Source organism: Hyperoodon ampullatus, assembly GCF_949752795.1.
Source record: "Hyperoodon ampullatus genome assembly, chromosome: 4".
Lineage (NCBI taxonomy): Eukaryota > Metazoa > Chordata > Mammalia > Artiodactyla > Ziphiidae > Hyperoodon > Hyperoodon ampullatus.
The window spans coordinates 53,111,331-53,129,309 of NC_136917.1; positions in this window are offsets into that span (position 1 = coordinate 53,111,331).

Genomic DNA, 17,979 nt, shown 5'->3' on the forward strand with positions numbered 1-17,979 from the left:
AAGGTGTGATCTGTCCTGGAGAATGTTCCATATGCACTTAAGAGAAAAGTGTAATCTGCTCTTTTCAGATGGAATGTCCTATAAATATCATTTAAATCTATCTGGTCTGCTGTGTCTTTTAAAGCTTGTGTTTCCTTATTAATTTTCTGTCTCACTGATCTGTCCATTGGTGTAAGTGCGGTTTTAAATTCCCCACTATTACTGTGTTACTGTCAATTTCCTCTTTTGTAGCTGTTAGCATTTGCCTTATGTATTGAGGTGCTCCTATGTTGGGTGCATATATATTTAAAATTTCTATATCTTCTTCTTGGATTGATCCCTTGATCATTATGTAGAGTCCTTCCTTGTCTCTTGTAACATTCTTTATTTTAAAGTCTATTTTATCTGATATGAGAATTGCTACCCCAGCTTTCTTTTTTTTTTTTTTTTTTGCGGTACACGGGCCTCTCACTGTTGTGGCCTCTCCCGTTGCGGAGCAGAGGCTCCAGACAGCAGAGGCTCATGCCGGCGTGGCCCAGCCACTCTGCGGCATGTGGGATCTTCCCGGACCGGGGCACGAACCCATGTCCCCTGCATTGGCAGGCGGACTCTCAACCACTGTGTTACCAGGGAAACCCCCCAGCTTTCTTTTGATTTCCATTTTCATGGAATATATTTTTCCATCCCCTCACTTTCAGTCTGTACATGTCCCTGGTCTGAAGTGGGTCTCTTGTAGACAGCATATATATGGGTGTTGTTTTTGTATCCATTCAGCGAACCTGTGTCTTTTGGTTGGAGCATTGAGTCCATTCACATTTAAGATAATTATCCATATGTATGTTCCTATTGCCATTTTCTTAATTGCTTTGGCTTTTTTTTTTTTTTTTTTTTTGTAGTTCCCTTTCTTCTCTTGTTTTTCCCACTTAGAGAAGTTCCTTTAGCATTTGTTGTAGAGCTGATTTGGTGGTGCTGAATTCTCTTAGCTTTTGCTTGTCTTTAAAGCTTTTGATTTCTCCATTGACGCTCAATGAGATCCTTGCTGGGTAGAGTAGTCTTGGTGGTAGGTTCTTCCCTTTCATCACTTTAAATATATCATGCCACTCCCTTCTGGCTTGTAGAATTTCTGCTGAGAAATCAGCTTTTAACCTTATGGGGATTCCCTATTATGTTATTTGTTGTTTTTCCCTTGTTGCTTTTAATAATTTTTCTCTGTCTTTAATCTTTGTCAGTTGGATTACTATGTGTCTCGGCATGTTTCTCCTTTGGTTTATCCTGCTGGACTCTCTGTAATTCCTGGACTTGGGTTGCTATTTTCTTTCCCATTTTAGGGAAATTTTCAACTATGATCTCTTCATGTATTTTCTTGGGTTCTTTCTCTCTCTCATCTCCTTCTGAGACCTTTAAAATGTGAATGTTGGTACATTTAATGTTGTCCCAGAGGTCTCTTAGGCTGTCTTCATTTCTTTTCTTTCTTTTTTCTGTTCCGTGGCCATGATTTCCACCATTCTGTTTTCCAGGTCACTTATCCATTCTTCTGCTCACTTATTCTGCTATTAATTCCTTCTAGTCTATTTTTCATTTCGGTTATTACATTGTTCATCTCTGTTTGTTCTTTAATTCTTCTCGGTCTTTGTTAAACATTTCTTGCATCTTCTTGAACTTTGTCTCTATTCTTTTTCCGAGGTCTGGATCATCTTCACTGTCATTATTCTGAATTCTTTTTCTTGGAGGTTGCCTATCTCCACTTCATTTAGTTGTTTTTCTGGGGTTTTATCTTGTTTCTTCATCTGGTACATAGCCCTCTGCTTTTTCATTTTGTCTATCTTTCTGTGAATGTGGTTTTCGTTCCACAGGCTGCAAGATTGCAGTTCTTCTTGCTTCTGCTCTCTGCCCTCTGGTGGATGAGGCTATCTAAGAGCCTTGTGAAAGCTTCCTGATGGGAGGGACTGGTGGTGGGTAGAGCTGGGTGTTGCTCTCATGGGCAGAGCTCAGTAAAACTCTAATCTGCTTGTCTGCTGACAGTTGGGGCTGAGTTCCCTCCCTGTTGGTTTTATGGCCTGGGGTGACCCATCAACAGAGGCTATAGGCTCTTTGGTGGGGTAATGGTGGACTCCAGGAGGGCTCATGCCAAGGAATACTTCCCAAATCTTCTGCTGCCAGTGTTTTGTCCCTGTAGTGAGCCACAGCCGCTTTCCCCTGCCTCTGCAGGAGACCCTCCAACACTAGCAGGTAGGTCTGGTTCAGTCTCCTATGGGGTCACTGCTCCTTCCCCCTGGGTCCTGATGCATGTGCCCTCCAAGAGTGGAGTTTCTGTTTCCCCCAGTCCTGTTGAAGTCTGCAGTCAAATCCCACTAGCCTTCAAAGTCTGATTCTCTGGGAATTCCTCCTCCTGTTGCTGGACTTCCAGTTTGGGAAGCCTGACTTTGGGCTCAGAACCTTCACTCCAGTGGGTGGACTTCTCTGGTATAATTGTTCTCCAGTTTGTGAGTCACCTACCCAGTGGTTATGGGATTTGATTTTATTGTGATTGTGCTCCTCCTACCATCTCATTTTGGCTTCTCCTTCTTTGGATGTAGGGTATCTTTTGATGAGTTCCAGTGTCTTCCTGTCGATGATGGTTCAGCAGTTAGTTGTGATTCTTGTGCTCTCACAAGAGGGAGCGAGCTCACATCCTTCTACTCCTCCATCTTGAACCAGTCTCCCACTATTTGTTAATTATACACTTATTAATGAGCTCCTTTTGGTTTTTTTTTTGATAGTAGCATATAATTTTTATGAGGAATTGAACTAAATATTTTCCTAGTTAAATATAAATATATAAATCTATAAAATTTCATAAGTTTGATAAGGTTTATGTTTTTCTCCTTGACCATTATATTCCCAGTGCCAACTACAATGCTGATTCTTAGTAAATATTTATTGAAATAATTATGTATTAATTGAAGTTTTCAAATTTAATTTGCATCCTTTTTCTTGTCTCACAAGGCAGGGAGAGAGTGTTTGGAAGTAACACATGCTAATATAAAGTGTGTCGAATCTGAGTATATGTTCAGGTTTGCAGACTCACTATGTTTAGTAGGCTTCTTATTTTGGCTGAGCCATGAGGGAATTATGTCTGAGAGGAATGAATACATTAGATTAAAAGGAAGTTATAAAAAGACAGGTTAACCAGGTTTCAGTGTGGAGAGCTGAAGCCTTATTCCCCCAAGCCCATAAGAGGTCCTAGTGTGCATGGAAAGGATAGCCTAATATTCAGTTACAAGAAAGATATTTGGGGATAATGAAATGTAATCCTTGTGTGCAGTACTTTCAAATGGGCTGCAGAAGGGTAAGGAAACTTACTGTGATTAACATTATTTCCAGGTAATTTTTTTTTGATCGTATAGATATTTTTGGTCACTTTCAAACCATTTCAGCAATTCACAAAGAAGGGCCAGGAATTATTAATATTTATTCAGAGTGGACTTGCATTTGAAAATAAATTAGAATACATATCTCTCTTCAGTAGACCTCAAACTGTAACGTGTTCTGTACACAAACAAAAATCCATCAAAATAAATCTCGAACTCAGTATACATGCATCTCCTGTTGAGGATGATGAAATCAAAGGCACATAATGGTGGACTTTCCAGATTGAATTGCCCTGCCTGCATATTAGGTGTCTATTACACAGGGCAATACTTTCTAGATTACTTTTTTTTTTTTTTAAGATTTTTTGATGTGGACAATTTTTAAATTCGTTATTGAATTTGTTACAATATTGCTCCTGTTTTATATTTTGTTTTTTTGGCCCCAAGGCACGTGAGATCTTAGCTCCCTGACCAGGGATCAAACCAGCACCTCCTGCATTGTAAGGCAAAGCCTTAACCACTGGACTGCCAGGGAAGTTGCTAGATTACATTTTGATGCATTAATTTATTTGCATGAGGAAGGGAGCACAGCACAAATCATCTCATACCACAAAGAGGTCTTCTCAGCACAGAGATAGCTTTGTATTTCTTCCGTAGGACAAAATCTTTGCAAATTATAGCTTCAAAATCTTAGTTTTACTGAGGGGCAATTGCTATGGCTAGACTAGTTTAAATTAATATCCAGACCTTGGTGTTTTCCCTTCCCTCTCGTGTCCAACACAACAAAATAGGGTCCTTGGGGTAAATGAAGCAGAAAGTATTTTAAGGGGGATCTATCAGTGGAGGGGCAAAATGTCCTTTTGTTCTCAAACTGATGTTTTTAGTGGGCAATAAAAATTACCTGGGCATAGTATTTACATAGCATAGTTTCAGAAAATGGAACGAACAGTTTCAATTGTCTTCTATAGCCATAATCAGCTACCCAAGAGGAAATTTAGAAGAAAAGTACTACCTAAATTAGCATCTTTCTAAATGGATTTCATGTTGCCTAACTCTGGATTTTCTTTAATATATAACTTCTCTTAACTCCTCTTTCCCCTTAATAACTTTAAAAAAATCTTTATATACAAGAGAGCTTGAATGGTTTTATTATATATTCTGATCCCTAAAAGGTCTCTTCCCACTCAATGTCAAATACTAACACAGCTACTCTGCTATACTGACTCATTAAAAGAAGGTAATAATAGTGTGGAACCTGGGGCTTGAAACCAGGACCATCTGCTTTTCATTTCAGTTCTTAAACTGAATAGTGGTGAGACCTTGACCAATTCATCTAACCTCTCTGAGCCTCAATTGTTTCATCTCAAAAGTTAGACTAACAATACTGACTTTTGGGAATGAGGTGAGAATTGAGATAATGCATAAAAGTATTTAGCACAATGCAGGGCATGTAAGCAGAGCTCAACAGACAGCAGTTAATTTCAGTAACCATGACCCTGACCATTTTACCTGAGTTAACCTTTTGAGCCAAGTCAAATGTCTATTTGGATTATAGTATAAGTCTACCCTCAAAACTAGAGAGGAAATGGGAAACAAAGAAGTCAGCACAGTTGTTCTTCTCATTTTCTGTCTTTTCAGAGTATGCTTCAGTTATTCTAAACTAAAATTTCTATCTACAGTGAGAAAAAAAAAAGCAAGGCAAATTTTCCCCAGCATTGGTCTTTCAGCATCACTCACTAGCAAAACAGGCAAAATCACGTGGAGAAATACTGTTACAAGCATTAGGAAAGGTGTATCTTTTGTATGAATTATCTAACTGTGAATTATCCTCTTAATACTAGCCCATCTCCCAGGTCACTCACTGTTCAGAACTTGGCTTCACTTGTCCATGTAGACTAAGCTGTCGTGTCCTGATGGGTTTTGATAGGTGGCTAGTGCAGGCAGGAAATGCCGAGTGCAGGTAGCTTAGGGAGCCCTCAGGAAAACTATTTCCTGACTAAAAATATGATGAAACACTGCATCTTAAATCCAATCCAGCATGTAACCAGAGTAAATGGAACAGAAGAATAAAATGTATTTTATTCATAATGAACTGAGACTGCACATAAAAGAATCCTTTAAATATCTGAATGGTTAAAAATGGATTATATTTCCCTTTGGGAAAAGGAGCAGTCAAAGGGATAGGGCTGATGAACTGAGCTTATTAAATTGGTTTTTGGCTGTGATGAAAATGGTATTGACAAAAAGGCAGTGGTATATATTTCACACAGATTTGCAGGGGTAATGAACATAAAGTACTGCTCTTGTGAAAGTTGAGATACTTTATATTCTGACACCTGGACTCTGGTGGCATGCTTATCATCCAGAGTGGAGCTCAGCTTTGAGAAACCAAAGTAATTTCATGAATAAACATCTTTAATCATTGGTGGGTCTGGTTTCCAACATGAGACGATTCTACATTACTGAAGAAAAGATTCAGAAAGAGCACGGGTGGATACCAGTTGCTTCAGTTGACATTATTAGGGAAACTCCAGTCTTTTTAGTCCAATACCATGGAATCCTTGAGCACTGTGATGGAATTCATGGCATATGAAGGTGTGCCATTAACCTTCTTCTCAGAAACCCTCCTTTTCAAGAGCTTGCTGTAGAATACATGCAAGACTAGATGGTGAGTCATCTTATCATTCTTTATGTATCCCATTTGATTTAGACAAATTAGATTGCATGGAATTTCTGCCTTCATTAGCAAAATAAAATAGACGCTGAACATTTTAGCAAAGAAAGGCAATTTTGTGTGTGGAAGGTGGTGGCTGGAATGGACAGTTATGGCTCAGTTTCTGAAATTTGCATTCCTTTGCTGTATCTTCCTTAAAATGGGTGGCATCACCATGTTGGCCTTTTGGAGAGGTGGATGCTCCCATAATACTTTAGTATAATGTCAAAAAATAATCCTTTCCTTCCTTCCCAGGAGCCCAGTCGAGACTTGACTGTAACTCTAAATAATATTTACTAAACATTTGGGGATAGTACGAATACACACTGCCTCAGTTTCTTCACCTGTAAGGTGGAATAACAAAAATTCCTACCCCAAATGGTTGCTGAGAGTCCCCAGTTTTTAAAACAGTATCTGGCATCTGATAGGCTTTTGGCAAATGTTAGTTGCTATTATTATTATTACAATGAGATCTATGGATCTAGAATTTTGATAATCTGTGTGTCCGTCAGGATCTAAGTAGGAACACAGAAATCACTTCTACTATTTATAAGAGAAGGAATTTACAGCAGGCACTGGATACCCAGGTGAGGTGTTTACTGAGCATCAAACATGTCACAGTGAGGTACCCTAGGGAGGATTACCAGTGGGAAACTAGTACCATTCCTAGGCTAGTGGAACACAAGAAGTAGGTGGTGTTACTGGAGCCCCGGGAACAAGATCACCTGATAGAAGTGAACCTCGAAAGGTTTTTATGGAGTGACCTAATGTCACAGAAGAGATTTAGCCTTCTGGGGCTATTCAATGACCACAGAAAAGAGAGTATCCTGGCCTCTATATTCTCTCCACCCTTTAGTCTCTCACTAACCCCTCTATTGTTCAAGTCAGTCAGAAGTCAAATAACTTGGTATCCTGACAAACAAAACTTTCAGAGGTCAACTGTCCCCCACCCTCCATTACAGAAAAGATCAGGCTAAGGATAAGAAAAGGGTTTAAGGACAAACAGGCCTGGAAAAGCACAAGCTGACTTAAAAGGTAGGTTTGTTCTTGGAGTTCACAGGCTACCCTGAATCACCAGCTTCCTAGCTGCTGGACTTCTTCCATCATAGGACCATTTTAAAACCCACCACTCAGGGACACCCTTTTCTGCATCTTGGTAATGTCTTATCAAACTTTTATGCTCAGTGTGTTCTGGAAAAAATATTGTTAAAATGCACTGATACCCTTAAAGACCGTTGTCAGGACCCAATGGGATGATGTATATGAAAGCAAGCTTTAAACTGGACAAACACAAGGCATTGCCCTGCTCTTGTGGACCACAGTGGACAGTGGTCCACAGTGGTCCCCCAGTTATCTACTAATGAACTCTGACATTGTATCTATTTTACCATTACTTTTAAGCCACTGGTCTTCCAACTATAAACCATTTCCTTCTACCACTGTGAGCCATAAAATGGATTCCAAAAGGGCAAGAAATATCTTGGTGGAATTTGATTTCTTCTTAGATAAAATGATCTTTTAGAAATGTGATGATTAGTGAGATCAAGACTATATTCTTCAAAGTTAAATGGAATTGTGGTAAATGAGGGGGAAAGGACTAAATGAGACATCCTTTACATGCATACACAGTTTCAGTGAGGGAGCAAACTTTGTTGGTGATTTTGATAGAGGCTCTTCTTTTATATGAAATGGCCTTAGGAACTGACATAAATGGGGTTCATCCAAACAAACTGGGAAATATGATGTTTTTAAGCTCTATTTCCCTAGTAGAAATGCATCTTGCTCCAATGAGTAGCCCTAACTCTCAGATCTAGGTCTAAGCTCCAGTAAATACAGAATGTTTTGTGAAAACTGCAGGCAGTGATATGATTATAGGAATTGTTCTTGTATTTTTATTTTCACCCTATTTCTAATCTGTCTAATAAACCTTTTAAATTATGGACATGTGGACCCAGTGGGGGAAGGGGAGTGTGGGACGAGTTGGGAATTAGGTTTGACATAAATACACTACCACGTGTAAAATAGATAGCTGGTTGGAACCTACTGTACAGCACAGGGATCTCAGCTCGTTGCTCTGTGATGACCTAGATGGGTGGGATGGGGAGATGGGAGGGAGGTCCAGGAGGGAGGGGATATATGTATACATATAGCTGATCCACTTCATTGTACAGCAGAAACTAACACAACATTGTAAAGCAATTTTACTCCAATTTAAAAAAGAGAGAGAGAAAATAAATAAATAAATAAGTTCTGCATCAGGTTTCTATTCCTTGCACATTGGGAGTGGAGGTAAGAGATAGAGATTTTAGTGATATGATGTATGTTTGGGGGGATTGACACAGTGGTGTGCTGGTACATGTTTAACAAGTGGGTCTCCAAGAATAGTTGCAACATGAATGTTGGTTGAGGTTTTTCTTTATGTTAAAGAGTAAGATCAAAGATAACAAAGACAGGGACTCCCCTGGTGGCACAGTGGTTAAGAATCCACCTGCCATGGGCTTCCCTGATGGCACAGTGGTTGAGAGTCCGCCTGCCGATGCAGGGGACACGGATTTGTGCCCCGGGCCGGGAAGATCCCACATTCCGTGGAGTGGCTGGGCCCCTGAGCCATGGCTGCTGAGCCTGCGCTTCTAGACCCTGTGCTCCACAACGGGAGAGGCCACAACAGTGAGAGGACTGTGTACCGCAAAAAAAAAAAAAAAAAAAAAATCCACCTGCCAATGCGGGGGACACAAGTTCGAGCCCTGGTCCACAACTACTGAGCCTGTGCTCTAGAGCCCATGAGCTGCAAGTACTGAGCCCCCACGTGCCTCAACTACGAAAGCCTATGCACCTAGAGTCCATGCTCCGTAACAAGAGAAGCCACCACAAGAGAAGCCCGCAATGAGAAGCCTGCACACCGCAACGAAGAGTAGTCCCCACTTGCTGCAACTAGAGAAAGCCCACATACAGCAACAAAGACCCAGTGCAGCTAAAAATTAATTAATTAATTAATTAATTTAAGAAAAGATAACAAAGACATGCATCAGAATGTCACTAGTTTGTCAACAACGTGAGCAACTTCTTTGACGGTTCAGATAATAATTTTGAATACTGGAAGGATATTTCCTTTTTGTGTTATTCATAATGTGATAGTTACAGCAAAATTTTAAATGTAATCCACATTACTAACATTTTCCCCACTTGGTTAGTCTGGGCAGTGAAAAACAGAACAAAGAAAACAATAACCAGGCCCTGATTTGTAGTGTTTTCTGGTTCCTGTGGTGCCAGTACTTTCACCATGTCCAATTTCAAGCTACACATGTGACATCATTGAATGTGGAGCTGGGAGAAGAAATATAGTAGCACACCATTATATAGTGCTTCCACCAGATACACACAAGAGAGGTAAATTACCTCAAGAGCACGGATAATAGTAAATGTAGTAAAATAATTAGGAAATTATGAGTTTTATGTGTTTTTTTTTTGTTTTGTTTTGTTTTGTTTTTGCGTTACGTGGGCCTCTCACTGCTGTGGCCTCTCCCGTTGTGGAACACAGGCTCCGGACGCGCAGGCTTAGCGGCCATGGCTCACGGGCCCAGCCGCTCCGCGGCATGTGGGATCCTCCCGGACCGGGGCACGAAGCCGTGTCCCCTGCATCGGCAGGCGGACTCTCAACCACTGCGCCACCAGGGAAGCCCAAGTATTATGTTTTAACATTTTTTTGAGGTATAATTGACATATAAAAGTTGTATATATTTAAGACGTATGATGATGTTTTGATATACATATACATTATGAAATGATCACCACAATCAAGCTAATTAATATATCCATGATTGCCATTTTCAGTGTCCTCCATGCCTTGTGTAGTTTCAGTCTAGCATTCCATGTAAAATGTGCCACCTTAACATTTTTCATGAACATGTAGGTTATTTCCAGAATTTCCATCTTGTCAATTATATTTGAAACTGCCACTTGGTGCATATGTTTGAGGATGTGCCATTTCCAGAAAGAATGTCTAACTGGTATGATAGCTGCACAAAAAGCAAAAAAGAAAAGAACAAGCAAACTTCAGGACTTTCATGTCAATTAGTTACGGAGAGAAAAAAGCTGAAGAAAGTGAAACTAAAATGTTCATAATTCTTCACTTCATATAAAAAGGAGTTGGAGGTTATTCTTCCTTATTGGATACATCCATATGCATAAATAGAGATTTAAGAATGATTGTAGAGTATATTAATAAAAGGGAGGATTTAAAACACAGTTATAACCTAAATTTATTTATCTTTCAAGATTAGAGAAAACAAATTATAAGTCATACAATAAAAATTACAATTAAAAAAACAATAGCAAAGTATAAAATTCAGAGTCAGATAAGATACAGGTAGTAAAGGATTACTGGAAAAGCAATAGGAGTAAATTACATACATTTCCGTTATTAAAAGTTAGAATCTTAGATACAAATAAAGAGCAAATTCACAATGTTAACTTTTTAGGTGTCATAACAATATTATCTAGGAAACTTGTCCTTAGTTTTGATTGACTAGGAATGATATAGCAACTTACTTTGAAATGATGCAGCAAAGAAATTAAAACTATATGGCAAAATCTTAATCACTGTTGAATCTATGTGGTAAATGTAAGTATAACGTATTATTCTGTATACTCTTCTGTATTTTTGAAAATTTTAAAAATACAAAGTTAGAAAAATAAAAAAATAAATGTCCCTTCAAAACCCCTCTAACTCTTTCAGTTACTTTCTTGAAAATTTGCCACCGTCTTACTAATTTTGAAATTTGTAACACTGTATTCCTAAAGTGAATAAATAACTCTAAGTTGTCTCTAGTAGATGAAAAACAGATTTTGTTCTTTCCATTTTTTTTCTTCTTGCCAATTAGAAAAATAGAGTCTATCAGTGGAGGAGAATAGGCCAGTCCATTAACAATAGAAAGTAGATTAGTGGTTTGTGTTCTAGAGGTGAGGGTGTGGAGGAAAGTGGTTTAGGGAGGAATGGGGAGTGAACGCTAATGGGTAGGGAGTTTCCTTTCTGGGGCGATGAAGTATTCTACAGTCGATTGCAGTGGTGGCTGTACAACTGTGAATATACTAAAAACCACTGAACTGTACACTTTAAAGGGGTGAATTGTAGGGTATGTAAAATGTATTTCAATAAAACTTATTTTAAAATAGTGGCTCCTTTAGGTTTAGCAAGCAACTAAACAAAACAAATTTTATAAGGCTACTTACATTTAAATGAAAGATTGAGTGAGGCAAAGAATGCAAGACTAGGCAGAGATACACAACATGTGTTTCAATCCTATGAAAAGGGGAGGGGATTCAGTCCCAGCAGTGCTGCTTAGTAGAGCTGTGTTCTCAGCTGAGTAACTATTTTGGCGTCTCCCTTTCCTTATGCATGACAAAGGTCTCATGGTCCTTGCCTATTTCAAATATCCCCTAACTATAAAATAATATAATTTAAAATGCTTTGGTCAACTGTACAGTGCTATGTAGTGTACTCTAGTTACTTATGGCCAGGTTAGTCAACCTGTCAGTTGGAAAATAGAGACTTTGAAATGGCCACCGGAAAAGCTCTAGGGTACTATGAGTTCTTAATGGTCACCAGTTCCCCTACTTACTAAAAAATGGGGGCTAGTTCAGAGAATTTTTTCAAATTTATTTCTTTATGATATTACACTATACCCTGGTACTTCAACAAACCATTTGACCTTTCTCAGTTTTTAAACCATGAGACTAGCCAAGTAATGTGATGCTGTGACTTTTCGGGAGGTGAGAAGTGGGAGAGAAACAAGATGAATATTCCTCTGCATACCCAGTCACAGGGTCATGCCACCTACTATGGAAGTGAATATGCATCCTCTCTGCTGCCATTCCAAATGAGCCCACCGTCCAACCTCTTTCCTGCCAATACCGCCTCATGGTAGCCTGCAATAGTCATTGTAGTTTGGCTGAACGGAACAAAGGGGCTATCGTCTGAGAATAGATGCAGGAGAAGTTTTGCCAAATTGTGCATTCTCAGGTGAACGGGTTTTCACAAATGGAGCGTTAATTACAATTCTCTGACAATATCAATTATGGAAGCAGACCAAGAAAAAACCTGCAAATAAGAAGAGCCCTTTCCTCCTCTCTCACATTAAGAATGCAAGCATACTGGAAATGCAAAGGAATACAAAATTGCTGGAGGATAGACATCTCCAGCAGAAAAAAACTTCATTTTCTCTAATTTTCTTTATAATCAAAAAAATTGTTGGAAGATGGCGGAAGAGTAAGACGCGGAGATCACCTTCCTCCCCACAGATACATCAGAAATTCATCTACACGTGGAACAACTCCAACAGAACACCTACTGAACGCTGACAGAAGACCTCAGACCCCCCAAAAGGCAAGAAACTCCCCACATACCTGGGTAGGTCAAAAGAAAAAAAGAATAAACAGAGACAATAGGATATGGACGGGACCTGCACCAGTGGGAGGGAGCCGTGAAGGAGGGAAGGTTTCTACACACTACAAGCCCCTTCGCGGGCGGAGACTGCAGGTGGCGGAGGGGGAAAGCTTCGGAGTAGCGGAGGAGAGCACAGCAACAGGGGTGCGGAGGGCAAAGCGGAGAGATTTTGGCACAGAGGATCGGTGCCCTCAGGCACACACCAGCCCGAGAGGCTTGTCTGCTCGGCCGCCAGGGCGGGCGGGGCTGGGAGCTGAGGCTCGGGTATCGGCTTTCAGTCGGAGCGCAGGGAGAGGTCTGGGGCTGGCGGCAGGAAGAGACCCTGAAGGGGTTAGTGCTAGCCCGGAGGGAGTCCGGGGAAAGGGTCTGGAGATACCGGAGAGGCAAGAGACTTTTTTCCCTTTTGTTGCCTGGTGCGCGAGGAGAGGGCATTAAGAGGGCTGCTTGGGGAGGCGCTGGAGACAGGCGCGAGCCGCGGTAAGGCGCGGACCTCGGAGACGGGCGTGGGACGCTGGGGCGGCTGCTGCTGCTGCTGCCGCCGCCGCCGCCGCCGCCGCCGCCGGCCGCCGCCGCCGCCACCGCGGGGCCTGTGTGCGAGCGCGGGTTACTGTCCGCCCCGCCTTCCAGGGGGCCTGTGCACCCCGCCACTGCCGGGGTCCCGGGACCCGGGGACGGCTTTCCCGGGAGGGCGCACGGAGCGCCACGGGCTGCTGCAACATCACGCCGGCCTCTGCCGCCGCAGGCCCGCCCCACACTGCGCGCCCCTCCCTCCCCTCTGCCTGAGTGAGCCAGAGCCCCCGAATCAGCGGCTCCTTTAAACCCGTCCTGTCTGAGCGAAGAACGGACGCCCTCCGCCGACCTACGCGCAGAGGCGGGGCCAGGTCTAAGGTTGAGACCCGGGAGTTGTGAGAGCAGAGACAGGGAAATCTCTCTGTGCAGCCTCGGAGGCAGCGGATTAAAGCTCCACGGTCCATTTGATGTGCCCTGCGTCTGTGGAGTGCATAAATAGACAGCGAATCATCCCAAATTGAGGAAGTGGACTTTGAGGACAAGATTTAAGACTTTCCCCCCTTTTTCCTCTTTTTACAACGAATTATCCCAGATTAAGGAGGTGGACTTAGCAAGATTTCAGACTTCTCGCCCTTTTCCTCTTTTTACAACGAATTATCCCAAATTGAGGAGGTGGACTTGGAGAGCAAGATTTTTGATTTTTCCCCCTGCTCTCTTTTTGTGAATGTGTATGTGTAATCTTCTGTGTAAGATTCTCTCTGTATAGCTTTGCTTCCACCATATGTCCCTGGGTTCTATCGGTCCGTGTTTTTTTTCAATAATTACTTTTTAATTTTAATAACGCTACTATATTTCATACTTTACTCTATTTTACTTTACCTGCTTTTTCTTTTTTTCCTACCTTACCTTCCTCCCTCCCTCCCTCCGCTCCTCCTTTCCTTCTTTCTTTTTCTTTCCTCCCTCCCTCCCTCCCACCCTTCTTCTCTCCACTTTCTTTTTCTTTCCTTCCTCCCTCCCTCCCTCCTGTCTTTCTTTCTTTCTTTCCTTCCTCCCTCCCTGCCTCCCTTCTTCCATTCACTCTTCCTTTTGCTTTCATTCTTCCCTCCCTCCCTCCTTTCTTTCCTTCTTTCTTTCCATCCTTCCTCCCTCCCTCCCTCCTTTCTTTCTTTCTTCCTTCCTTCCTTCCCTTCTTCCTTTCTTTCCCTCTCTCTTTCTTTCTTCTACTAATTCTTTCTTTCTACTTTTTCTCACTGTTATTCTGAGCCGGGTGGATGAAAGGCTCTTGGTGCTGCAGCCAGGAGTCAGTGCTGTGCCTCTGAAGTGGGAGAGCCAACTTCAGGACACGGGTCCACAAGAGACCTCCCAGCTCCACATAATATCAAGCAGCGAAAATCTCCCAGGGATCTCCATCTCAACACCAGCACCCAGCTTCAGTCAACGACCAGCAAGCTACAGTGCTGGTCACCCTATGCCAAGCAACTAGCAAGGCAGGAACACAACCCCACCCATTAGCAGAGAGGCTACCTAAAAACATAATAAGGCCACAGGCACCCCAAAACACACCACCGGACGTGGACCTGTCCACCAGAAAGGCAACATCGAGCCTCGGCCACCAGAACACAGGCATTAGTCCCCCCCACCAGGAAGCCTACACAACCTACTGAAACAACCTTAGCCACGGGGGACAGACACCAAAAACAACGGGAACTACGAATCTGCAGCCTGCAAAAAGGAGACCCCAAACACAGTAACATAAGCAAAATGAGAAAGCAGAAAAACACACAGCAGGTGAAGGAGCAAGATAAAAACGTACCAGACCTAACAAATGAAGAGGTAATAGGCAGTCTACCTGAAAAAGAATTCAGAATAATGATAGTAAAGCTGATCCAAGATTCTATTTCCCAGATCCAAAATCTTGGAAATAGAATAGACAATATGCAAGAAACAGTTAACAAGGACCTAGAAGAACTAAAGATGAATCAAGCATCGATTAAAAACACAATAAATGAAATGAAAAATACTCTAGATGGGATCAATAGCAGAATAACTGAGGCAGAAGAACGGATAAGTGAAGTGGAAGATAAAATAGTGGAAATAACTAATGCAGAGCAAAATAAAGAAAAAAGAATGAAAAGAACAGAGGACAGTCTCAGAGACCTCTGGGACAACATTAAACGCACCAACATTCGAATTATAGGGGTTCCAGAAGAAGAAGAGAAAAAGAAAGGGACTGAGAAAATATTTGAAGACATTATAGTTGAAAACTTCCCTAATATGGGAAAGGAAATAGTTAATCAAGTCCAGGAGGCACAGAGAGTCCCATACAGAATAAATCCAAGGAGAAATACGCGAAGACACATATTAATCAAACTGTCAAAAATTAAACACAAAGAAATCATATTAAAAGCAGCAAGGGAAAAACAACAAATAACACACAAGGGAATCCCCATCAGGTTAACAGCTGATCTCTCAGCAGAAACTCTACAAGCCAGAAGGGAGTGGCAGGACATAATTAAAGTGATGAAGGAGAGAAACCTGCAACCAAGATTACTCTACCCAGCAAGGATCTCATTCAGATTTGATGGAGAAATTAAAACGTTTACAGACAAGCAAAAGCTGAGAGAGTTCAGCACCACCAAACCAGCTTTACAACAAATGCTAAAGGAACTTCTCTAGGCAAGAAACACAACAGAAGGAATATAACTACAATAACGAACCCAAAGCAATTAAGGAAATGGGAATAGGAACATACATATCAATAATTCCCTTAAATGTAAATGGACTAAACGCTCCTACCAAAAGACACAGAGTGGCTGAATGGATACAAAAACAAGACCCATATATATGCTGTCTACAAGAGACCCACTTCAGACCTGGAGACACATACAGATTGAAAGTAAGGGGATGGAAAAAGATATTCCATGCAAATGGAAATCAAAAGAAAGCTGGAGTAGCAATTCTTATATCAGACAAAATAGACTTTAAAATAAAGACTATTAGAAGAGACAAAGAAGGACACTACATAACGATAAAGGGATCGATCCAAGAAGAAGATATAACAATTGTAAATATTTATGCACCCAACATAGGAGCACCTCAATACATAAGGCAAATACTAACAGCCATAAAAGGGGAAATCGACAGTAACACAATCATAGTAGGGGACTTTAACACCCCACTTTCACCAATGGACAGATCATCCAAAATGAAAATAAATAAGGAAACACAAGCTTTAAATGATACATTAAACAAGATGGACTTAGTTGATATTTATAGGACATTCCATCCAAAAACAACAGAATACACATTTTTCTCAAGTGCTCATGGAACATTCTCTAGGAGAGATCATATCTTGGGTCACAAATCAAGTCTTGGTAAATTTAAGAAAATTGAAATTGTATCAAGTATCTTTTCTGACCACAATGCTATGAGACTGGACATCAATTACAGGAAAAGATCAGTAAAAAATACAAACACATGGAGGCTAAACAATACACGACTAAATAACGAAGTGATCACTGAAGAAATCAAAGAGGAAATAAAAAAATACCTAGAAACAAATGACAATGGAGACACGACAACCCAAAACCTATGGGACGCAGCAAAAGCAGTTCTAAGGGGGAAGTTTATAGCAATACAATCCCACCTTAAGAAACAGGAAACATTTTGAGTAAACAAGCTGACCCTGCACCTAAAGCAATTAGAGAAAGAAGAACAAAAAACCCCCAAAGTTAGCAGAAGGAAAGCAATCATAAAGATCAGATCAGAAATAAATGAAAAAGAAATGAAGGAAACGATAGCAAAGATCAACCAAACTAAAAGCTGGTTCTTTGAGAAGATAAACAAAATTGACAAACCATTAGCCAGACTCATCAAGAAAAGAAGGGAGAAGACTCAAATCAGTAGAATTAGAAATGAAAAAGGAGAAGTAACAACTGACACTGCAGAAATACAAAAGATCATGAGAGATTACTATAAGCAACTCTATGCCAATAAAATGGACAACCTGGAAGAAATGGACAAATTCTTAGAAATGCACAACCTACCAAGACTGACTCAGGAAGAAATAGAAAATATGAATAGACCAATCACAAGCACTGAAATTGAAACTGTGATTAAAAATCTTCCAACAAACAAAAGCCCAGGACCAGATGGCTTCACAGGCGAATTCTATCAAACATTTAGAGAAGAGCTAACACCCATCCTTCTCAAACTCTTCCAAACAATATCAGAGGAAGGAACACTCCCAAACTCATTCTACGAGGCCACCATCACCTTGATACCAAAACCAGGCAAGGATGTCACAAAGAAAGAAAACTACAGGCCAATATCACTGATGAACATAGATGCAAAAATCCTCAACAAAATACTAGCAAACAGAATCCAACAGCACATTAAAAGGATCATAGACCATGATCAAGTGGGGTTTATTCCAGGAATGCAAGGATTCTTCAATATACGCAAATCAATCAATGTGATACACCATATTAACAAGTTGAAGGAGAAAAACCATATGATCATCTCAATAGATGCAGAGAAAGCTTTCGACAAAATTCAACACCCATTTATGATAAAAACCCTGCAGAAAGTAGGCATAGAGGGAACTTTCCTCAACATAATAAAGGCCATATATGACAAACCCACAGCCAACATTGTCCTCAATGGTGAAAAACTGAAACCATTTCCACTAAGATCAGGAACAAGACAAGGCTGCCCACTCTCACCACTCTTATTCAACCTAGTTTTGGAAGTTTTAGCCACAGCAATCAGAGAAGAAAAGGAAATAAAAGGAATCCAAATTGGAAAAGAAGAAGTAAAGCTGTCACTGTTTGCAGATGACATGATACTATACATAGAGAATCCTAAAGATGCTACCGAAAAACTACTAGAGCTAATCAATGAATTTGGTAAAGTAGCAGGATACAAAATTAATGCACAGAAATCTCTGGCATTCCTGTACACTAATGATGAAAAATCTGAAAATG